The sequence below is a fragment of the Montipora capricornis genome, chromosome 9 (genome assembly GCF_036669925.1).
Source record: "Montipora capricornis isolate CH-2021 chromosome 9, ASM3666992v2, whole genome shotgun sequence".
Lineage (NCBI taxonomy): Eukaryota > Metazoa > Cnidaria > Anthozoa > Scleractinia > Acroporidae > Montipora > Montipora capricornis.
Window position 1 is genome coordinate 7,278,383 of NC_090891.1, and position 17,500 is coordinate 7,295,882.

Genomic DNA, 17,500 nt, shown 5'->3' on the forward strand with positions numbered 1-17,500 from the left:
AGTTCAGTATATGATTCGTTTCATATATCATTTCGTTCAAGATTATGACTGCAAACTCAGTTTGTTACGTTGGGCTGAATTTAAATAATTGCCCTAAAGTTGGAAATGTCTCCTTCGGCTAGAATTTCAAATTTTTGGGTGGCAAAAGCGCTAAAGTGCCCTCACATAGCCTGCGAAGCAAGTGTTCCTGTTCGACACCAGAGATTCGAAACGATTTTTCGCAAACTGGCCGCGCGAAAGTTGGGGCAAGAGACTGAGGGAGCACAACGATCGAGAATTTTTCTGTCGGCTGCAATACTTCGCGCGGCATTAAGCTGGCCGCCTCACAAGCCTCCCTTCTTCGCTCGGTCTGCTCGTTGGCAATCACACTGGCAAATTCTGCATTGATCGCTCGGTGTTTCCTCTGTCCGTCGGTTTGTTTTGACGGAAGTCAACATGTGTTAACATGAGTATCTGTTATTGGCTAATTTGTTAACGAGACGTCAATCAGCATGTGTCAAGTCAACCAATAAAAGGGGGGCGTTGTTCGAAAGTAAGGGGTCTTCGTGCAAGCGTTCCCTCAGTCTCTTGCCCCAACTTTCGCGCGGCCAGTTTGCGCAAAATCGTGTCGAAGCTCTTCTGTCGAACAGGAACGCTTGCTACGCAGACTAGCCCTTACATTCTTCTTGAAATTTCAGATGCGCTGCATCTCGGTTCCATGATACAAATTTTTTTTGAGCTAAACATAGAAACTGTCATCCGTGTAACTCTTAGAAGAATTAATTAGGACAGGGTTTCCGAGTTTGTGGATTTGTGGCCAACTGGTAAACATGGACTGGACTCTGGACTGGACTCTGGACTGGACTTTGGACTGAACTCTGGACTGGACCCTGGACTGGACCCTGGACTGGACTTTATTAAACGAAGTTAATATTTAACCAATAATATAACGATTAACCGTTTCTATTTAATTATTAATGATGTTACATGGTGTAGACAGGCCAAACTCAACTCCTATTGGTCAGGATAGGAAATTCAGAGACCTCAGAGTTTTGCTCTGACGAGTAAATCTTTCAAAGACCTCCCTTTTCTATATGAAATAAGGGGAGGATTTTTGAATATATTCCGTAGTAAGGGCTGGTTTTGTATAAGATGCCATTTGTTCATAAGAATATGTTTGAGATCAGGCATTGATGGGCGGTATTCTGTAACAAACGGCAAAATTCTTTTGCGCGTTTTTTGTTTATTTTGTAGAGCCGACATTCTTTGGCTGAAATTGACTTTAGATAGGATCATGTTCAAAAGGTTATCTAGGTAACCCCTGTGTTGTAATCTTTGTTTGAATAATAATGTTATATGGTGTAGACAGGCCAAACAAGACTCCTATTGGTCAGGATAGGAAATTCAGAGACCTCAGAGTTTTGCTCTGACGAGTACATCTTTCAAAGACCTCCCTTTTCTATATGAAATAAGGGGAGGATTTTTAAATATATTTCGTAGTAAGGGCTGGTTTTGTAAAAGATGCCATTTGTTCATAAGAGTATGTTTGAGATCAGGCATTGATTGAAAGTTACTGGGCAGCATTGTTCGATTTTTCGTTTAGCTTCGTTTATGTTCCCTTTGGAAAAAACATCCATTCTCGTTCTCATTCTCGCTGGTTAATAATTAAATAGAAACGGTTAAATATTAACTTCGTTTAATAAAGTCCAGTCCAGGGTCCAGTCCAGAGTCCAGTCCAAAGTCCAGTCCAGAGTCCAGTCCAGAGTCCAGTCCATATTTTCCAGTTGGCCGTGGATTTGTTTGTTTGATTAGTTACGGTAGTTAGGTGTGAGTCCATAATTAGTTTACACTCCGTTTAACACGTTGATGAAGTCTTTATTAATTTATTATTATCATTTGTTTTCAGATTATAGTTTCAAATTAAAATTTTGACGGAACAGTGAGCATGTAACAATTACATAGATTTACAATTTCTGGGCCGGGTATTCAGCATTTGCTCACAACCTTGTTTGTGTTCGTAACTTTTACATATAAAGGCAATTGCACGTTATTGTGGAAACGGCTAAGACAATATCAATTAACCATAACAAACCAACATACACCAGTATATTCTACAGTCCACTTGATGCACTGAACACATTAAATGGAAGAAACTGGTGCTTTTTGCCCTTTGCTCTTTGCTCTTTGCTCTTTGCTTACTGCTCACTGTATCTAAGCCGAAAGAAAATTTCAACCCTTCTAATCCAGCAGGTTAAAAGGCTCTGACCCGATTCTTTATTTACCACTGAATGTAATATAAGGGATTTTGATCATTCGCTATGGGAAAAAACTCAACTATAGACAGAGTTCATCGTATTCATTAGTGCGACAGGAACAAACTTTAAGACGCAGTTGTCATGACATCTACATTAGTCTACTTTGCTTCACACAAACTCATAAATTAACGAGGCATAGTAGATCACTACAGTTACGATCGATTCTGAAGTAGTTGCAAAACATTAGATAGTTAATCCTGGGAAAAGTAAACTTGAGTGGGACTTTATCGAACTCATTGTTTCATTTAACAAATAGGCGTTGCCTTTTGATGACAGATGTATTTTGATCAGACGATTCGTGATTGACACTTATTCCGTACATTGACCTAAAATCATTAGCTTAGAGTTTTAAACCAGTTGTCCAGAAGAATCGAAAGAAGAGAGAAGTCGGTTTCATAGCCTATTTAAAAATCCGCTTACCTGAACCTGCTAACCTGTAGAGTGAGACCGTTTTAACGACCCGCCACAGAAGTAAGTTTCCAATCACGTTTTCTGAATTTGCTACGAAATTTCAGATTTTATTTGAGTTGTCCTGATTTCGAATTATATATTTATTTCTTTTAGATCGAATAATTATTAAAGACTTGATAATATATACGGTTTGTGGTGGTCGCCTGAGCTGATCAGTTCCGAGTAAGGAAACACTCATACCTCTGAAATTGGGCGCACACTAAGAGCCAAACATCAACACTAATCAGAGACTATACTAGAATTAACGCACAAGTCAAACTTGCCTTAAAGCCCTTGCCTTAAAGCCCTAATATCAGCTGTTAGAATTGACGGTAAGCCTCTTGGAAATTTTACATGAATAACTGTGTATTCTCGCGCGTACGTTCATAGTGCTCTGCAGCTTAGCTGGGACGTGCGGCCAGCCAGGGTATGTTTTTTGGGATTTTTGTCTTAAACAGGGTCTCAAATCGGAATTCTGTCTTAAACAGGGTAGGAAAATCAGCGATATTTGTCTTAAACTGGTCAGGGTATATCGAGTCCAAAAATAAATAAAGATCAAAAATAAACGAGATCATGCAAATGGATTCCAATAAATATATTTAGAACTCAGTGACTTCTATTGTTGTTTTTGTCTTCGAACATTTGACGTTTTCATAGCCTTTCTCCTCAACTTGTTGGAGGCAAGGAAGGACGTACTTTCGCGGTTAGTCTTCAGTCGAAGCCGTGAGAAACTAAAGATAACGCAAGCTCAGTTTCTACGGCCAGCAATTTGTAGGGCCAGCGCTTTTTTGGAATTGTAATATACTGCAAGGGATGAAGTTTCAGTTGGTCTTGAATAAAGTAATGAATGGCCACTGATATTGCACGGTTTCAGTAATGTTAATGCTTTATTTAGATGTCCTTGATCTGGATTATATAACCTCAGATATAACTGACCAAATGGATAGTAAGAAACAGGAATCGTTAAAATCTGCCCTACAAAAGAGCTGAAACTGATCCACAGTCTCAAGAACTCAACTGAAAAATATGTTGGCCCATTTCTTCAATCCAAAGTCGTGTTCAAGAATGGTTATCACATCCGCTTTACACGCAGAAGGTCGTCAATTCAAACCTGACTGGAAACACATCTGTTTTGATGGCTAGTTACCAAAGGGGAAAAAGTGTAATGGAATTTCCATATTCCAGAAAATGGTATTGCACTTTGCAGAGAGTTCAAAAACGGAAGGTGTAGTATGCATGCCCTGTTGATCAGCCGGGTGGAATCACAACATCTTGTTCGTTCAAGTCTAATCAGATAAGGATTATCAATATAAACCGTAGGCCCCTTCATACGGTAAGTTCCCTATGGGACGTATAAAGAACCCACACACTAATCGAGAAGAGTAGTGGGTGAGGTCCCCGGTATTGTGGCTGTCCTGATCTCTCCAGCAGAAGTGGCCGGCTTGACGGTAATGTCTCTAAAAAGGCTTGTGGTGAATGAGGCCACCAAAGCAAAAACAGCCATAAGTCAAATAGGGACTTTTCCCAGTGCTTTGATATGTAGATGTAGATGTTTCCGGAATATCAGCTTCCATGCAAATAGCATCGACAAGACATACGTGTTTCGAAAAACCAGTTATTACCTCTTGCCAATTTAATGCAACAATCTGCATGGTTGAAAATGAAAAAGAAAACAGACCTACAGTGAAATGCAGCCTTATTTAGACAATTCTTTAGATGCTCCAGACTGGTTGCTCAGTGGTTTCTCTGTAGCAATAACTTTACTTGCGACACGCCTCTTGCCCATTTTAAAGCAGCATTCTGCACAGTTGACGATAAAAAAACAAAACAGACCTACCGTGAAATGGAGCCTCATTTCGACAATTCTTTAGATGCTCCAGATTATTTGCCCAATGGTTTCTCTGCTGCAATAAAATACATGAGACACGAAACCCAAAACAAAACTCGTAATGCCACATGGTCTAGGGGTAGGGATCTGGCGCTTTCACCGCCGTTGGCCGGTTCAATTCCCGCTGTGAGAATGACCCCATCTCTAGTAAATTAAGGCATGGGCCCCAACCTGGCCCCAAATTATTGCACAAAAACGTAAGGGGGTGGTCTAACTTCTGAAAGTTAAGTAATAACAACCTTAGACATTCGCAGACTAATAACGTCACAAACGTTTTTATATTGATGTGGATAACGTATGCAAATGAGGTTACGTGACTTGTTACGGCCACAAAATTCAAAAGGAAAAACGGCAACAGCTTATGCTAAAATTTATTTCACTTCGCTACTATTAGATTAGTCAAAATGGTAAAAGAAACGAACTGTGCTTGGCCGTTGTGAAATATGTCGTGAGTTTTGAAAATATACGACATTTTGTACTAGTGCCGAGTCCCCTATGGAAAAGGATTTCTTTTTTCGGACACTTCTTTAACATTATCTTGAACGGTCCAAGCACAGAAATAATGTACTCAATAGTGTTAACATCATCCAGGCAAAGGCAGCCACCAGAACATGATGCACATGTCCCCTGATCATCACGATGGGACGCAAAAAGCCCTAACTGTAAGTACTTCAAAGGAATGCTACTGACTGCGTACTAGGATTCCTAACATACTTTTCATTGAGAAGCGCAAGTTTTGACACTGCAGGTGTTGTAATCCGTTGCAATGTCATGGAGCGGTCATTTTATTGGAAACGACCCAGAGAACTCCAGAGAATGTGATCCTCAGTGAACTGTGCGTTCTCTTTTGATGGCGCTGAACGAGACGTCAAATCCGTAAACAAGTATTACAGGGTTGTTTGCAAAGGAAAGGAAAGGAACTTTATTTAAGTGTCTAGTGGATTTAGCACTGGAGCACTAATTGGGGACACTGTAAAGTGAAATTAACAATCAACGCAAATCAAGGCAAATGCTGGTTTTTGGGGAGAGGGGAAACCGGAGTACCCAGAGAAAACCTCTCGGTGCAGAGTAGAGAGCCAACAAACTCAACCCACATATGACGCCGAGTCGAAGAATCGAACCCGGGCCACATTGGTGGGAGGTGAGTGCTCTCGCCACCGCGCCATCCCTACATGGCGGATCGAATTTGGAAGAAAATCATCTAGACATGTGAAAACACTAACGAAGAAAGATCAAACCAGAGGAAAGAGTGGAAGAAAAGGAAACCACTATTAGCGACAAGAAATGTTGCAAGAGACATTTCAGCGGAAATTACTCGAAGAAACAAGTACAACATTGTTTCACACTTAAGACCTGAAATGGGAAAATCCTTATAGTTTAGCACGGTAGTGAGAGAACTGTTGAAAACAATGGTAAATCAAAGGATGTTGTCAATATACAGTGAGAAAAATTTCCCGCTCTTCTCCCCTAGAATGCAGTTAAATTTCTTATAAGCTTCCAGCAACATTGGTCAGAATTTCTTTTTACTCTGTTCCTGTGGGGTCGTTTCGATTACTAGGGCTAAGTATCATAGCGAATATGTAGCACTTTAAGTTACTCTCTGACAGATGATGTAGTTGCTTCGGTTTACTTTCCTTTGGCCTTCTCACTATCATAATCACTGACGCTGAAGCTTTTAGTCTTAATTCTGTTTCTGGTTTGCCAATAGCGCTGACGTATGTTGAATTTTTGTTTGCATTGGGCAATCGAGGCGACAGTGAATTGTAAACAAAATAGCATCATCTAAATCGACTTCAATTAGGAATTAATTGGTTATGGTGACGTTTTGTAAACGAGCTTTTTAGAGAGCTTTCAAAAATTTATTGGGATTACCCCTTTTTATTGCGATCTAATTTTCTTCCCTTTGACTCCACTTTGGAAAAGATCTTACGATTTAGGTTATAGTGCACTGAACAAAATTTTCTCGGTATAAGGAATTTTTAGCAAGGTGTGAGTACTCCTTTGGTAGTAGCAGTTATTTTGCTTTTTTAGAAAGCTCTGTCATGTTAGTTTTTTAATAGAAAGCGACTATCGTACGTTCCCGCCAGTGGTTCCACGTGATCGCCATAGTAACTTCATAGGCGGAAGAAATATGAATTCATCGGTAATGTCGCAGTCCGCGAGTGCTTCATCGAAGTAGTCAAACGTATGATCTTCCATTTACTAGTTGGATGCTCCCCTACAGGAGACTCATTGGAGCTAGGCCATTAAACTAGGTTCTAGCGACTCTACAACTTTGTCCAGAAAGAATTGAGGGTTTAGTTGAGTGCACTACACCTGCAAGTAATCGTTGGGAAGATTTTGTAAGACCAAAACCGCTACTGGGTGAAGGAGCATTAAACGATGTACAATACAAGAAACAACACTTGCTTGTGACTCATAGACAATCATATTTAAAAAAAGAAAGATTAAGGCAACTTTATATCACAGTTTGCCGTCATTTAAGGATCGATTTGTCCTTTACTGGAATAAGACTTAACATAAATATATACATGTACATGTACATTTTGCAGCGCACTCGGCAAAGTCTCTGAATTTTGGCCGTTCCGGCTTAGGTGGCTTTATGCATTCTAACGCAACCTTTTCGAAGCATTACTACAGGCCAGAACGGCCTCTTATCGGCTATTAACATGATTAAAGACAATAAAAACCCGCCAGTTCAGGTGAAAAAACGCAACATGCATTGTTACAAATTATCTAGTAAACGGCTAAACCTACTTTCCACGTTACATCAAACTGTTTGAGGAGTGTCACCCTCAAGTACAGATGAAAAAGAATGAACATACATTGTTACAAATTATCTAGTAAACAGCTAAACCTACTTTTCATGTTACATCGAACTGTTTGAGGTGTGCCACCTTGTCTCTCATATACCGGGCTCTGAAATCGTTAATCATTACACATATACTGGGAAGTGAACGCGTTAATCATTACATGAAAGCGGTGAAGAACAGAGGGCTGAGAAATAGTACTAGAGGAACAGTGGTTACTTACTGAGGAACAGTAGGCTTAGGGGAACAGTGGGCACAGAGGGTACAGAGGAACAGTAGGCACAGAGGAAACTTATGCACCGAGGAACAGTGAGCACAGAGAAACAGTATGCACAGTATACAATGGATAACAGAACAAGAAACCAGAAGACTAAAAGCCAGCAGTTTTAAGGGTTAAGTTACCTTGAATTGGGAAGTGGCTGCCTCCACTCTTTTTACACAGGGAGTCGATATTGTTGACACAACCCAGTTACCTCTTTACTGAAACCCAATGAATTCGTTGAATTAAGGGTGGACCATTCCTGCACATTGACAGATCTCGAGAAAGTGGTATAGCTTCTTAAAAAAATTCCAGCAACAGAGAGGGCAAAGAAAGGTAATATAGTTTGCCAAACTCTTACTGCGAAACTCGGAGATCCGTGAACATTAGTGTGATTATTTATAGTATCCTATTGTGGGTTTTACTGTTCTTAATCACTATACATACAAAGTTGAAACGTCCTTCATATCTGGCTGCTATGTCGTGGATAATGGAACCAAATCAATCATTATCTTTAAGAAGATTACAACATTTTTTTTCTTTTCAAGACATGTTTCGATGTTGCGAACATCATCGTCAGTTACAGGATATTTGAAAAACCGTTAGGACTATATAACAACTAGGCGAAACATGCATAATTAATTATGATAAAGTGACAAAAATTACATATTTGAGTGAGTTACAAAGTGTTTGAAAGAATGTAAAGCCTAAAGCGTAAGTGTCAGGTTGACGTGATGAACTTGTTGGTTTAAATTAGGCTTTTCCCGATTTATATGCATAACCTCCTTAATTTTAAGTTGAAATTTAGTCGGGGCGGAATCAAGAATTTCGAAACAATCCGCACAACAAGATTGACGACAACGTTCTGAGCTTAGTAAATGTTTATGAATGTTTCGCCTAGTTGTTATATAGTGCAAACGATTTTTCAAATATTCTGGAACTGAAGGTGATGTTCGTAACATCAAAACATGTCTTGGAAATTTTAAAATGTCGTAATCTTCTTAAAGACAACGATTTGCTTTCTGCTGTCTAGACCTTTTGGTTCCATTATCCACGAAATACAAGGTTCAAGTTTTTCATCAAATGAAGCCCTTTAAAGAAAACGACAAAACTTTTAAGATTGTAAGACATGTTTCGACAGAAATTTCTGTCATCTTCAGTTGATTAATGTACAAAGTGTTAGAACTTGAATTTATAAGTAGGAACAAGTGCTAATTATGCTAGTAACAACGGAATGTACATAACACGTGACAATGTGAGAATTAAAAGGATAGTTTAAGATTTATCTAACGTTTTGTACATTAATCAACTGAAGCTAACAGAAATTTCTGTCGAAACATGTCGTATATTCTTAAAAGTTTTGTCTTTTTTTTTAAAGTTCTGATTTGCCTGCTAATATCAAGATGATGTGGAAATAGAGCCCTGCTTTAAAACTGAATTTGTTTTTTCCATTCTTTTACAAGCGCTCGCGGAGCCAGGAGATGCGATTCATTCACCTTGTCTTCCTTTGATTGGATCAAGAATTGGACCAAGAATTGTTTGTTGGAAGTTTTTTCATGATCACTAAGCAAAAAGTGTGCGATAAACCATAATACTACCCTTTACTAAAAACTTACCTGTTTCCACCTTTTCTCCGGGATTCTCAATGAGTGCTTTGTTTTTCGAAGGCATGAACTACGATATTAATAGCGCTTGTCGACTTCGTCCCAAGTCTTTAAATCATGATGTGGAGGGAACATTCTTCAACTTTGATAGATCACGTGTCTCCGCTTTAATCGAGGGCTTTTGTAATGCTATACCCTCTCGATAATCCTCGACGAATATCAACGAATTATCCGAGCAACAAATAATATCACAAACAGCGGGATCGGTAATCAGAATTCGAAGTACCTACATGCAATGTGTTTTAGCGCGAAAGTAGAAATCTGTTTTATTAGTAGTTTTCTTTCTCATTGGTCGCCTTACGGGTGTGATTTTTCGTTTCTTTTGGGTTAGTGACTCGTTCACTGATCTCTGTCCCCTGTCTCACTCAAAACTGGCGTTTTCAAAGAACTCAACTGAAAATAACTTAAGATTGTAAGTTAATGATCTTCAAAGGTACTTACTAAAATTTGAACAATTTCCTTATTAAATGAATTCTTCTAGTGATTTATTTGTTGCGTCAAAGATCGAATTGATTTACCTACTCCAGGTTACTTAGGTAAACAGCTGGGCAGATAAGCTCTTTGTGCTTGACGTGTGGGTCTCTGTGTGTGTATACGGTAGGTTTCTTTTGAACGGGTTTTGGCACCATATACCTCTTAGATAATAGCAAGGCGTGGCCACTGACTGTGAAACCGTATCTGACAGCACCTTTTTGCCTTTGTTTAGCCTGCGCATTCGAGCAGTCAAGCATGCTCTTCATGTACCTCGAACCCCTGGGAGCCTTCTAGCAGGCTAGTCTTCGTAGAATAAAACTGTCAGTAACCGTTTGTCAATTGTGACAACAACAAAAAAACAGGATTTTTTTTCCTTTCTTCCACCCTTTTTACATTGGAAATCAATATTGTTGACACAACCCAGTCACCTCTTTACTGACGCCCATTGAATTCATTAACGGTGGACCATTCCTGCACTTTGACAGATCACGAAAGAGTGGTATAGCTTCTTAAAAAACTCCAGCAACAGAGAGAGCAAAGAAAGGTAATACAGTTTGCCAACTCTTACTGCGAAACTCGGAGATCCGTGAACATTGGTGTGATTATTTATAGTATCCTATTGTGGGTTTTACTCTTCTTAATCACTATACATACAAGGTTGAAACGTCCTTCATATCTGGCTGCTATGTCGTGGATAATGGAACCAAAAGGTCGAGACAGCAGAAAGCAAATCATTATCTTTAAGAAGATTACGACATTTTTTTTCTTTCCAAGACATGTTTCGATGTTGCGAACATCATCGTCAGTTACAGAATATTTGAAAAACCGTTAGGACTATATAACAACTAGGCGAAACATGCATAATTAATTATGATTAAGTGACAAAAATTACATATTTGAGTGAGTTACAAAGTGTTTGAAAGAATGTAAAGCCTAAAGCGTAAGTGTCAGGTTGACGTGATGAACTTGTTGGTTTAAATTAGGCTTTTCCCGATTTATATGCATAACTCCTTAAGTTTAAGTTGAAATTTAGTAGGGGCGGAATCAAGAATTTCGAAACAATCCGCACAACAAGATTGACGACAACGTTCTAAGCTTAGTAAATGTTTATGAATGTTTCGCCTAGTTGTTATATAGTGCAAACGATTTTTCAAATATTCTGGAACTGAAGGTGATGTTCGTAACATCAAAACATGTCTTGGAAAGTAAAAAATGTCGAAATCCTCTTAAAGATAACGATTTGCTTTCTGCTGTCTCGACCTTTTGGTTCGGTCCATTATCCACGAAATACAAGGTTCAAGTTTTTCATCAAATGGAGCCCTTTTAATTTAGTTTAACCCTTATCATGCTGAAATACAGATTAGAAAACAATCCCTGAAACTGGCTTTTTTTCCAAGTAAACATGACTACGAGACACCCTTTTTTGCGCCATCTCTACTAAAATAATTACAAACATACCTTTGAGCTGTTAAATTGTGAAACGTGAAATGGTACTGATCAAATGACAACATTTTCCAGATGTTTGAGACACGTATTTGTAAATATTTGATCTGGAATATCACATTGGTAGATGCAGCGAGATAAAAGAATTTTTTTTCGGACATGGGAGATTATAACGCCTATCTCGACCGCAAGAAAACGATCTCAGCCTGAAACTGTACTTACAGTAGAAGTAACTTGCGTCCCCTCATGATATCATCCTACATAGCAGTTAAGGTCCCACATCTTATTGCAACGATGTCTTGAAGTTATTTCATGTTATATATGAGGGATCAATAGTTAGACCATTTATTTTCCTAAAATAGATCTGGGCCCAGGCTTTAATTCACCTGAGATTACTTTCCTCTTGGGCTGCCCGGTGTAAGGGCTTAATGATGCGTATTTTCCTCTGTAAGGAATAGAGTGGTTTCTGTGTTGTAGTGGTTATCACATCCGCCTAACACGCGGAAGATCGCTAGTTCAAGCCTGGCCGGAAATATAACGCATTTTGATTCCACAGAAAGCGAAAAAGTTGGACCTGCATTAGGATTCCTGAAGGGCACATCAACCGCGATGTGACTCAGAAACATTGAAGTTTGCACTCCTATCAACGACCACCATGTTAAATTTAGGGAACACTGTCATGGCAGATAATAGAAAGGTACGATTTCCACACTAATTTGTTTTGCAGAGCAGGGAGCCAGAGGGAAGGTTTATTGGTCCTTCCAAACACCACCACCTCGGAAATACACGTGCCTTGAAAATAAAACATATCATGATGTAAAGGCAACCTATAAGGGAGTCTTTTTTGACGTCGCTGTTTCGTTAGGATACGAGTTCGCTGACAGCAGAAATCATGTAAGTGACAGGCAAAAGAACTTGTTAAAAGTAGATATACCTTTACTTCTAAGCCTTGTAGCAAGGAAGGTGAGCGCGTTATTGGGCATCAAAAAGTGATAAATTCTTAGCTTTGCAAAGGCGGAAATGAACCATAAAATTCTAGTATATTTCTCCCGTGCATACGATCAAATACACACTGCATCCAAATCAAGAGGAACATGAACACGGACAGTCGAACTGTGGAAGATTCATTTTGACATTCCAAGAGGAACGATTACTTCCTTACGAGTAACACACTAATATAAGAACCCTGTAGTCTTAACATTATGAACACGTAGTTTATGAAATGCATAAATGTTTAAACAAAGCCTTTGCGGCAGTGTGTTTTTAGCCTGCTGATGGCATTAAACCAGGTACTTTGATAACAAAGAAGATCCCGATAGCGTGGCCACAAAATTTCTCCAGTTCACACGATTAAACAAAGACTCCACCCAAATGAAAAGCAATACCATTGCATAAATATTTCATGGATGTTAAGCATTGATCGTTATTTCACAACCTGCTGGCGTGGAATATGGGCTTTTTGGAAGATTCAAACAGTCAACTGTTAGTTCCACAAAATCTCGTCTATTTACACGATCAAACGAACGTGCAAGACACAACTTTTAACATTTCGAGAAAAACACTTACTTTATGTTGCAAGATGTAAAGGTAAAGAATTGAGCCATTAATTTAGTCCCTTGATTATACTTGTGGGACGGCGTATGGAAAATGAACACTCAAATAAACACAGCGGCGTTTAGAAACCCAACAGGAAGGGGCACTGAAGCATATGTCTATTTGCAACGTATTGGTGGAGTGAAACTTTTAAAGAACCCAGTCTTTTAATATAAAAAAACAACAATCCAATGCGGCTCGTTGACTTAATGACTGTTTTTTCTCTCTTTTCCATTAACTTGCTTTGAAAACTATGCATGTTTAAAAGAATTAAGCACCATTATATTTTTAGTTAATGACAACAGAAATGAACTTATACTTTAAAAGTTCCTGCTAGTGCAAACAACATATACAAGAAATGACAGCATTATGGGGTCTAAAATTCAATAGTATGAACAGATGATTTCTCTTGTTTATGACATGGAACAAGGTTCAAGCGACCGAGCTTAAACCTCAGCCCCAAAATTCTTCTGTGCACACGATCAAAGAAAATCGGCACCCAAATGACGGCCAACATGGACAGGAGAAGTGTGAAGGATTCATTTTGCTATTTCATGAAGAACAATTACTATCTTTATCACATACGAGGCAATAACATTGAATGCTGATTGGCTGAGACGGAGGGCATTTTTGTTAATCCCGAGGGCACTTTTGGTAATCAAGAGGGCATCATTACTTGATCCTGATTGGTTAACAGTTGCTTATCCAGAGCAAGCGCAGTTCCGGCTAGCATGCAGATTCTGACTCTAAACTGCTTTCTATCCACATGTCAATTAAATTTAGCTCTATTTTCGTTGATAGCATCGATTTATTGAACTGAACTACAACCAAAAGAAAGCAAGATAAGTAAATTGTTATTTGTCACGGCATTGAACGCGCTTCCCTCACTAATTTTGCACTTTATGTAATAAACATGTAGTCACGTTGTGCCCTGTGCAATTGGGGATTAATTTCACTTTGTGAAATTAATCCCTAATAGCCCTCGGGCCCATGCGATTACATAAACTAAAAAGTAAAATGGTAAGATGAAAAAAAATAATAATAATTACATGATCATGCAGGGCATGAATGCCACGGTCTAAGCAAAGCAGTGCTATTTTCAACCTGCTGAAGGCATTCCACAAGATTCAGGTACCGTGATCACAAAATGTTTTCCCGCCGTTTACACCATCATGTCATCATGAACATTTTACGGATGCTTAAGCCGATATTTTACAACCTAATGATGGACCTTTGAGAAGATTCAGATACCGTGAACAAAAAAATTTCTCCTGTTCACGCGATCAAACAAAGGCTGCGCCCAAGTGATAGGCAATATGGAAATGCAGGTGAAGTGTGGAAGATTCAGCTTTTGGCATCAAAGAAGAATGATTGCTTTCTTAACAAGTCAAATAAAATAAGAAAAAAACATTTAGCCTGACCCCGAAATTGACCATAAAATCTCTCCTGTTCATACGTTCAAACAAAGACTGGACCAAAGTGATAGACAATGTCATGACATAAATATTTCATGGCTGTTGATTAAGCCGTGATGCTTTACTGCTCAGCGATGGGACTTTTGGAAGATTCAGATAACTGTTACCACAGAATTTCTGCCGTTCACACGATCAAACAAACACTAGGGCAACATGGGCAAACGAATTAATTATAAGTGGGCAAGATAAAACTTTTGACATTTCGAGAAGAACTAGTATAGTGAGAGCCTTCAGTCTTTTGACTACGCTTGTGGTACGGTGTATGGAAAATGAACACTCAAGTAAAAAAGCAGCCTTTAGAAACCAAACAGAAAGGAGCATTAGCAAATAAACCCAGTCGTTTCAAATCCAGAAAGGATAATTTGCATTTTGGTACTTTAGTTGTAGACATACAAAATATAATATAAATCAAAACGGCTCGTTAATTATTGTTGTTTTTTTTCTTTCTTTTCCTTTAAATTGTTTTACGAAGTGTGCATCTTTAAAAGAGTAATCATCATTTTATTTTTAGTTAATTACAACAGAAATGAACCCATACTTAGAAGTTCCTGCTCGTGTAAACAGTATATACAAGAAATGACAAGGTTCTTGAGGCTTCCAATGATCGATAGTATAAACAGATGATTTCTATAGTTCACGACATGAACAAAGTTCAAGCAAAAGAGCTTGAACTAACCCTAACGACAAAATTTATGCCGTGCGATCAAACAAAGTCTGCACCCAAATGATGGCCAACGCGGACAGGAGAAATGTGAAGGATTCATTTTGGCATTTTAAGAAAAACTGTTACTATCTTAACAAGTAAAATAGTAAGGAACAAAAATAGTAGTCTTATTACATGGAGATACAGGCCATGGATGTCTAAGCAAAGCAGTACTATTTTCAACCTGCTGAAGGCATTCCACAAGATGACCGAGATGATAAAAAGTCTTCCCGCCGTTCACACGTGCACCATCATGTCATCATGAACAATTTACGGATGCTTAAGCCGACATTTACAACCTACTGATGGACCTTTGAGAAGATCCAGATACCGTGACCAAAAAAATTTCTCCTGTTCACACGATCAAACAAAGACTGCGGCCAAGTGATAGGCAATATGGACAGGCGAAGAGTGGAAGACTCAGCTTTTGGCTTTAAAGAAGAATGATTGCTACTCCTTAACAAGCAAAATAAAATAAGAGAAAACCTTTAGACTGACCACGAAATCTCTGGGCCAAAGTACTAATAGACAATGTCATATATACAAGAAATGATAGCGTTCTTGAGGCTTCTTAAGATCGATAGTATGAACAGATGATTTCTCTCGTTCACGACATCAAACAAAGCTCAAGCGAGAGAGCTTGAACTAATCCTAACCACAAAATTCTCCTGCGCACACGATCAAACAAAGTCTGCACCCAAATGAAGGCCAAAATGGACAGGAGAAGTGTTTTTAAAAAAGTATATTAATACTATAATTTTACTTTTTTTAAGATGATAATATTTTTTTTTTGGTCTTATTATCACGAACATCAAGGCATGAATGTTGAAGCAAATCAGTGCTATTTTCAAAGCCTGCTGAAGGCATTCCACAAAGGTGAGGTATCGTGATCACACAATGTCGACCGTTCACCCCATCATGTCATTATGAACGTTTTATGGATGGTTAAGCCAACATGTGTTATTTTGCAACCTGCTGAAATCTAGATACCATGACCACAAAATTTCTCCTGTACACACGATCATGCGCCCGAGTGAGCGGCAAGTGTGGAAGATTCAACTTTTAGCTTAAAGAAGAACGATTGTGCTGTTAACAAGTAAAACAAAACAAGAAAAACCTTTGACCTGACTACAAAATTGACCACAAAATTTCTCCTGTTCACACGATCAAACAAAGACTGCACCCAAATGAGAGGCAATGGATGTTAAGCTGTGATGCGCTATTTCACCATGATTGGCCTTTTGGAAATTTCGGATACTGTTATACCTAAAGATTGTCTGTTCACACGATCAAACACTGAAACACTTGGCCAATACGATAAAAAACATTTGGTGCAAGACACAACTTTTTTGACATTTCGAGAAGAGCTCTTAATATCGTTTAAGATATAAAAAAAGGTAAAGTATTGAGCGCTTAGTCTTTTGATTGCGCTGGTGGAACCGTGTATGGAAGATGAACGCCCAAATAAACATAGCAGCGTGTATAAATCCAACAGGAACTGGCAAGCAAATGTCTACTTATGATCCACGTAGCTTCGATCAAAAGTTTCTTCCGTTCACACGATCAGTCATCATATGAACATTTTATGGATCAAGTTTAAGCCAGGATGTGTCATTTCACAACCAGGCGATGGACGTTTCTGATCAGAAGACCGGGATACCGTGAACACAAAATTTCTCCTGTTCACACGATCAAACAAAGGCTGCGCCCAAGCGCTAGGCAACATGGACAGGCGAAGTGTGGAAGCTCTCGAGGAGAACGATTACTATCTCAATTAAAGGGTAAAAGTACAGAGCCCTCAGGCTTTTGGTTAAGCTCCGTTGGGGCGTGTATGGAAAATAGCTATTCAAAATAAATAACGAAAACCATCTGGAAGGGGCAAGCAAATTTTCATTTACAAAGCGTGGTGGAGTAGAAGAAGGACAACAAATCCAGTCAGTAGAATTGCAACCCATACTTTCTGCATGCAAAACCTTAGGACAGGTTCAACACAAATTGAAATGCAACCTGCCTAAATGTTACTGTAAAATCGAAAGAAAATCTATTTGATGTCTCAACTTAAGACATTTGTCAATAGTCTGTGTCATGCAAACAGTACTCGCCAGGGTTGTTGGAAGCAATGAGAAAATACTGTCCAGTCAGAACGTCAGTTGAAATCCACAAACTTTTCCCTGCTATTTGAATGAAATTTAATAAGGAAATGTAATTTCTTTCCTCTATGCCACCTTAACAAACGTTTTCCTCATTATACACTGTAGCATTTGAGAACCTTGGGTTCTCAAATACTGCAGTTTAATATTATCATGTTGTTTGAAACCAGTGTTCGTGATAAGCGTATCCATCCAAGAGTCATGTGGCGAGTTGTTTAGTGGTAGTTGTTGCACATCTCATCAAGCCAGAAAGCCAGATCAGACTCTCTCTACAATTTTTTTTCAGTTTAATTAATT

At 38.8% G+C, this 17,500-nt stretch overlaps 1 protein-coding gene, 1 long non-coding RNA gene and 1 other non-coding gene across 6 annotated transcripts in view; 2 read left to right on the forward strand and 1 right to left on the reverse strand.

The window, feature by feature from the left end:
- Positions 1-9,451, reverse strand: part of LOC138016237 (allene oxide synthase-lipoxygenase protein-like) — a 32,809-nt gene extending 23,358 nt beyond the window's left edge. For 3 of the 4 annotated variants that reach the window (XM_068863407.1, XM_068863402.1, XM_068863401.1), the window contains exons 1-2: positions 9,318-9,451; positions 4,582-4,648 (exon numbers count right to left, since the gene is read on the reverse strand). The gene's annotated coding sequence lies outside the window, so the exon portion shown is untranslated. The remainder of the gene's footprint in view (positions 1-4,581; positions 4,649-9,317) is intronic. The other variant, XM_068863403.1, reaches the window with a different exon arrangement.
- A 425-nt stretch (positions 9,452-9,876) lies between these two features.
- LOC138016249 (uncharacterized) overlaps positions 9,877-17,500 on the forward strand; it is a 10,310-nt gene continuing 2,686 nt past the window's right edge. Inside the window, exons 1-2 of the long non-coding RNA XR_011125763.1 lie at positions 9,877-10,383; positions 12,010-12,176. This is a non-coding gene — a long non-coding RNA (uncharacterized lncRNA). The remainder of the gene's footprint in view (positions 10,384-12,009; positions 12,177-17,500) is intronic.
- On the forward strand, positions 11,745-11,817 carry Trnav-aac (transfer RNA valine (anticodon AAC)). Its single transcript has one exon. It is a non-coding gene; the product is annotated as a tRNA-Val (tRNA).